Raw genomic sequence first — 7,741 nt, 5'->3', positions numbered from 1 at the left:
ATTAGCAGCTTGTTGCACTCCCTAACCAGAAGTTAGATTTTTCAGCATGTTTGTCATGGAGGTGAGCTGAGCTGTCAATGCAGTGTATGCATCTACATCATGTATCCCAGCAGTCTTCTTTTGTGATTAAGCACGTGGGTCGGCCCAATGCCCATTGTTTGCCGATATCTTTTCCAGGATTTCATATCTTTCATTATAGGTCATGGCTATGAAGGCTCCACCCACAGTCGCATCGAGCATTTGTTTTGCCATGGGATTTAACCCATTGTAAAACGTCTCAAGTTGAATACAGTACGAAATGCCATGGTGTAGGCATTTTCTCAACAGCTCTTTGAACCTTTCTCACGCGTCAGGAACAGCCTCATCGTCCATTTGTTTGAAAAGACAGATCTCGTTCCTGGACTTAGCGTTCCTTGTTGGTGGGAAATATTTTCCCAAAAAAAATTACACCATGTTACTCCATAACGGCACAGAACCCAGTGTTAAAGAGTTAAACCATGCTTTTGCCCGATCCCTTAATGAAAATGGAAATAAAGTAAGTCTGAGAGCGTCATTGGACACTCCCGGGATCTAAAAAGCATCAGTGATTTCCATAAAAGATTTTAAGTGCGAATGCGGGTCCTCCGACGGTAATCCGGCAAATTGGCCATTCGTTTGCAACATGTGAAACATTATCGGTTTTAGTTCGAAATGGAGAGCGGTCATATGTGGTCTAACTATCCCGGAATTTAATTGCTCAAAATCCGGAATAGCATAATCCATGATCCTTCCATTTTTTGAATTTGCCATATTAATGATGTTCAGAGTTTATGTTCTTTGTTGATCATTATGTTCCAACTCTGTGTCCTCGTTACCCAAATTATTATTATTATGTGGGTGTCCTTCTTGAAAGTTCGGAAATGGTGGTATTGGTTCAAAAATCGGCGGTTGGTTTTCCAAATGCGGTATTTTCGGAATGATTGGGGGAGGTAATGCCATGTTCGGAGGGAGTAGAGCAAAAATGCTCTTTGAGCCCTCCTCTTATAATGAAACGTTCTCTCAATGTCGGGATCAAATTCGAAAAATTCCCCGCGATGTGTCCGTGGCATACATCACTTTTAAAATGATTCAAATGGTACTAGAAAAATTAAATTTTTAATTTACTCAAAATAAAACTTTTAGCTTGCCAATCCCCGGCAACGGAGCCAAAAACTTGGTCGGATTATATCACACATCGTTAGACAAAGGAATTGGACCACAAAGCAAGTATACAATACGGTCCAATGTCGTCTTTCCAAGTAATAAAGTGGTACAAGTATCGGAATATCGTCCACGGAAATTGTAGCCAAAGTTAAATGAGAGTCCAATGAAAAAGATGATTTCAGATGACGATTTTGAAGACTTTTGTTTGAAGTTAAGGTGAATTAAAACAGAATACAAAATATATAAAAGTAGCAAGGGTGTAAGACTTAAGGTGAGACCCAAACACAAATTCCAGTAGCCAATGCTATTGGAATGCTACAGCAAGCAATGTTTCGAAACTAAGTTCCACCATCTATTTTGAAGGCATTCCTCTCAGACTTCATTATTGCACTATATTATAGCTTTCCACCAATATCTCTATGTGGTGTCCGGACCAGGGATAGTGACACGATGGTGTTTTCAAAATATATGGATAAACAAATATCTTTGTTAAAAATCACTCTCTCGAGTCGATTCCCATATCATTCGAGTTGGCGTGTGTTCTTAGATAGTTCATCTCTGAATCTGTCGCACTTTGACACTTTCGAAGAGTGACCAACCCGTCGGGAGTTAAGTTTGAAAAACATAAATGACAAGTCTCCTTGTCGGCAACTTTCTCAAGTCTACCTCTTATGTCATCCAAGTTGACGTGCATTCAATGGCTTATCTCTAAGTCCATGGCACTTTAACACTTTCAAAGTGATCAACTCGTCAAGAATTGTGCTTGGTTTTATGAAAACTCGAATGAAACAATGGAACGTTGTTTACGAAAACACTTGGCTACTTTCGTTTGGTTTGAAAATCTCACCTTTCCGTCTCACACCCAAGCTATAAAAGCTTAGCTACTCATAACGGAAACTAAATTACAAGAAAAATAAATGACGGAAAGTAAAGACATAAACGTAAATTGCGTAAAGTAAATGACAAGAAAATAAATAACGAGAAACTAAATGACGGGAATGTAAATGACGAGAATGTAAATTGCGGAAATTAAATAACGGAATGTAAATGACAATAATCGTAAAGGAACGTAAAATAAAGAACGGAAATTAAAAGACGAGAATATTAAAGAAAAATAAGATGAAGAACTCAAAATATTACTATAAATCACCCTTTGAGAGGGTTGATTTTAACACTAGATGGTGTTTTGATGGATGATGAAAACGGAACCCCAAGCCCTCCTTTTATACCCAAAGGAGGCATTAAAAGTCAAAACGACAAATCTTGGAGGCTAAGCTTCCTAAAACTAGTTACAAAGTACAATTAGAGTAACTAAAAAGTACATATTCCTAACAAGAGTTGTAATCTCAGATTTTAATCAAAAGCCAACAGCCTCCAGCTGTCTTCTACAAAGCTCAAAAAGGCAGCGGTTTAATCATTAAGCCCTCCAAAAAGTTGTGCATGTATCAGATCGCCGCTACACCAATGCTGTAGCATCCTGCTGTTTATCAAAAACTCTCCATTAGCTTCATCCATGAGTACCAACAAGTCAACCACAATATTTAGCTTCATAATAACAAATGTATAAAGAAACAAATAAAAATGACTCAAAGTGGGAATGAAAAGAAACTATTCTAACTAATAAGACGTAAAACGAGTGTTTTATGTGTTTAATTCTCAACACATATCAACCATCCTATTTCAAATATACAAACCGACTCATCTGCCTATACAGTCTAAATTACATAACTCCATTTAGAGGTGCACGCGGGTTGGGTTGTGCGGTTTGCAACATTTTTACAACCCAACCCAATTATGGCGGTTTGAAAAAATCTCAACCCAACCCAACTCTTTCAAAAGTATAACCCAACCCTTGCGGGTTGAGGCGGGTTGGGTTAGGTTGGGGGGTTAGTAGTTACATAAATTTGACGAATGAAATAATTCATAAAACTTAAGTTTATAGACCATACTATAAAGCGTCCTATCTAAAAAGGTTACAATAGGTTTACATGACGTTTTTGGACGTTTCAACAAGTGTTTTAGAATGATCTTTAAATAAAATGTCGTATTAGTTATTTTATATAAAATTTTTGAAGTGTTCCTAAAACTCATTTATTTATAGGACACCTATGTTCATATACACATTTGAAGTTGTGTCGTATAAAATAACTAATATGATACTTTATTTTAAAAGCGTCATAGAATTTGTTAGGACGCCTAAAATCATCGTATAAACATATTGTAACTCTTTTTGATTAGACATTTTTCTTGTTTCGTCCTATAAAGAATCATATTAGAACGCTTAGACATTTTAGGCATCCTATAAGATCTAATGTTGTTGTAGCGAAATGTTATAATTAAACATTTTATTTCCACTAAAGTACAACATAAAATGACGGGGTATTTAGATTGATGGATTCGTCAACAAAATATTTATTAGTATCATTCATATTCTTCGACATATCAATTTTTTTTTATTAATCTGGATATCCAACTCTCTATGCAAGCCGACTAATCCCAGGACGACCACCTGTTTTGCAGATTGCCCAGAGTCACCGCATTTGAACCTCCGTGGCCACAAGGGAATTTTTATTCCTCATTGGATTTAAACCTGGGAGCTCCTGGTATTTTTGACCTTTGGAGTCGAGCTCAAACCAATCAGGCACCACCCTTGTGGTTCGACATATCAATTTGTTGTTGCTGCAAAAAAGATTTCAGTAATTTTCTCTTATTATTTAGATTATTTGTCATCATTCTTTGATCGTGAATCTYTTTTGGTAACATATACGTTTAGCTAAAATGAAATACAAACATAATATCAATAAAAATTATACATTATTAATATATATATATATATATATATACATAATAAACACACACACACATAATATATAAATTATATATTAGCGGCGGTTGAAATTGGGTTGGACAGATTCATAAGAATCGAAAAACTGGGAAGGACAGAGTTAAAACAGAGTTTGAAACGATATAGAAATACAAAAACATGGCTCTGATACCATCTATGGTTGGACGGGTTGAGCTAGGCCCAACCCAATTTCAACCCTCCTAATTGGCGGGTGGGCGGTTTGACGGTTAGGCGAATTGGGTTTAATTGGGTTGTTAGCGGGTTGGGTTGGGCGGGTTTTGCGGGGTTGATGGTTTTTTGTGCACCCCTAACTCCATTTGAATGAGCAACTTACTCAAAACATGTAATTTTTTAATAAATATACCATAAATGTATATAATAACCAAATCTCAACATAGAGCAATTTAAACCAGAAAAATGTCCCCAAAACTCATTTTTCGTTAAATCCAACCAATAACTTAACAATTTATTTGACTATTCAATAAAAAGGCAACGTAAACCAATAAAATACAAATACTTAGCGTTTTCGCAACTTATATACCAAAAATTTTGAAAATCGTGACCACTAACTCGAAGGTCGGGAAAAATCTCGAAATAAGTATTTATATCAAATACGAGCCATTAAACTCTTCCACTTGTTTGACTAATTGCAAAATGATTCATCATAACCGCAAAGTGCATTTAAAGAGTTTAATAAATCTCATAACCGAAAATACCACAAAATCCAATAAAACTCAATCATGTGTATTTTCAAATGATTTACAGAATCAACATACCAAAAGTGCATTAACTTCAAATAATTTCCATATGCGAAGTAATTCATCAAAACGCACACACTTTATGATTTATTACAAAAATGTCTAAAAACCCTAAATATATGTACTTCTCAATATTTCATAAAACCAAATATGCAAAAGATGCAATACATAAAGTTACCAACAACATTCGATAAATCTTAAGGAAAACAATTTGAGAATCCAAAATATACATTTTTAACATAGATAAAGTTTTCACAATGTAACTTGAAACACACCTTTTCAGGTTAGGTTAAACATAGTTTGTAAACCCTTAAACTCTAACTTCCATTGGTGAATATTTGAGTTCTAGGAGCAAAAATCTCCAAGAAAACATCTTAAGATCACACTCCAAGCCAAAGACACCATGGGTTAACTCAAGATTCAAACTCACAAAGACTTCAACAATAGATCTCAAAATACCTAAAAAACATACCTCTTCAAGAATCTTTGATACCATCCACCATGGATCTTCAATATCCATGATAACCTTCTGTTTCTCTAAAAAAAACCTTTAGAAATTGGACCTTAGGGCTCCAAAATCGCCCAAATTGGAGGAGTGAAAAAGGTGGAGAAAAGTGACAAACCCTAGATCTAAAACCACTTTTTAAGCTTCAGAACCCGATGGCTATCATGCCCCTTCTGAGGGTGTCACAATTGCCCAGATGCATTGGCTCTCGATACATCTTATGCTATTATGCTTGGCTATTGTGGCAATGCCACAATCGCCAAGGCACAATTGCGCCAGATGATGTTTTCGCGCCATTATCACAATCGCATGGCACAATCACCTAGATGCACCAAATCTCGATACATCTGATGCCATTGTGCCCGCTTTCGTGCCATTGTCATAATCGCATGGCACAATCATGCCAAGTTACTTTCGTGTGGCACTATAGCCGGTACGATCATACTCTTAGTACCATCCATGCTATCGTGATAGATGCCACTACCTTATGAAATTATAGCCAAGACAATCATGCTCTCCATACCATCGGTACTATCGTGACAGATATCACTACCATATGGCACTATAGTCAGGACGATCATGCTCTCCAATACCACCCGTGCTATTGTGACAGATGTCAGTACCGCATGTCACTATAACCATACTCCATGTTTGGCTTTTCTATACCGGATCACTCAGTTCAACACTTTCTTCAAGTAAGACAAAAATTAGGATGTTACATGGTTAGCCGAAGTTGACCTTCTTTGAGAGATTTTCATGGGATTTTAGATGGATTTCTGTTGAAAATTCGTAAGAAATTATAAGTTTTTTTACAAAAAATTAAATACGTATTTTACTGTAACTAGCTTAATGGATGGTTTTGATCTAAGTGGGTTAATGTCCTTATTCTTTTTAACGAGTGTATATGCATCCAGTGGCGTAGGGAATAGGGGCAGGCCGGTGCCAGCCCCCTCAAACCATCATCCCATCCACAATTAGAAAATAAAAAAGCTGATGCTTCAAACGGTTTAGCCTCCCCTAAGTCTAAAATAATATTTAACCTACTTCACTTGAGACGTGGCCCAATTAAAAGGCTGATGACTCTCCACTCTGGTTGCTCATCTCGATCGTCATGTCTAGTGAGGGTGAGTCATATTAATTATATAGTAACAAAGACACATCCTATAATTCTTGATTATTTCATTAATATTTGGTCTAATTTTTTAGGCAAATGACAAAGTCCATAAAAAGCTAATTAAATAGTTTAGTTAAATATTAGTAATACATAATTGTAATTATGTAAATATTAGTAAAATGTTTATTTTTAGGAATATGTTAAATTTTGTTGTAAAAATACAAACCCTAGTTTAGTTTAATGTAAATATTCATATTATAACTTGTTTTGAAATTCTAATAACACATATATAAATTCAAATTAATTTGCTTTAATCATGAAAGATGAAGTTCTAATAACACATATATAATAAATGAACCATTAACTCATTTTTCAAGCAAAAAGAATATGTCAATGAGGCACAACGACATCTCGATGAATAATCTTGTGGATATGAATAAGACTATCACATTTAAACTTGAAAAGATTGTTGGGTTCAAAAATGGGCTTTGTTGTATTCAAGTTCTCCCATTGTAATAGTTAGTCTTTACTATTTTCCTAGTATAAATAGTCTTTAGCTTGTTAATTGTAATTAGTTCAATTTATTTCTGATTAGTTACGGTTAATCATTCTTGTAAATTCTCTCAAGAAAATACAATATTCAACTTTGGTGAAAATCTCTCTCTACTCATCTCTATTGTTCTTGAAGGATTAATCTGATTGTATATGATTTTGGGATTATCAAAGATTGATGTGTTAAATTTGAGGGATCGATATCAACATGGACTTTGATTCATGATCTAGGGGCACGAACTTTAATCTTAACAATTCCAAGTAACCAACATGATCAAATGTACATATTAAACTTGCACTACACCAAATGTTGCCTTAGACAACAAATGTAAATTGCATATGTTGCTTAAGATACGCACAGACAACATATGATAGGTTTCCTTTAATGCAACATATGGTTTTATGTTGCCTAAGTGTGACTGTAGGCAACATATAAATAATTCTATGTTGCCTGCATATATCCTAGGTAACATACTAGCCTATGTTGCCTTAATTCAATGTTGGACACTCATATTTTTTTTAAATCCGTCAAAGTTTACTTAGTAAACATATATTCTTATACTATGTTGCCTAAGTTAAAAACATAAATCCAATAAAGTTTACTAAAGCAACATACATTCCTGTTTCTATGTTGTCTAAGGTAAAATTATAAATTCAACCCAATTTACTTAGGCAACATATATATTTTTGTTTCTATGTTGCCTAAGGTAAACAAATTGATGCTTCCAAGGTGACAACTGACATTGTACAAAAGATTTTTCATAATTTACTTAGGCAACATATAT

The 7,741-nt window shown here is 34.9% G+C and overlaps 1 non-coding gene across 1 annotated transcript; it reads left to right on the top strand.

Moving 5' to 3' along the window:
• The first annotated feature begins 298 nt into the window (after positions 1 to 298).
• On the top strand, positions 299 to 405 carry LOC112520567. The gene has a single exon (XR_003070038.1). It is a non-coding gene; the product is annotated as a small nucleolar RNA R71 (small nucleolar RNA).
• Positions 406 to 7,741: the final 7,336 nt, after the last annotated feature.

The sequence above is a fragment of the Cynara cardunculus genome (genome assembly GCF_001531365.2).
Source record: "Cynara cardunculus var. scolymus isolate 2C chromosome LG 10, CcrdV1, whole genome shotgun sequence".
In the NCBI taxonomy this organism is placed as follows: domain Eukaryota; kingdom Viridiplantae; phylum Streptophyta; class Magnoliopsida; order Asterales; family Asteraceae; genus Cynara; species Cynara cardunculus.
This window is presented reverse-complemented; position numbering and strand designations above follow the sequence as displayed.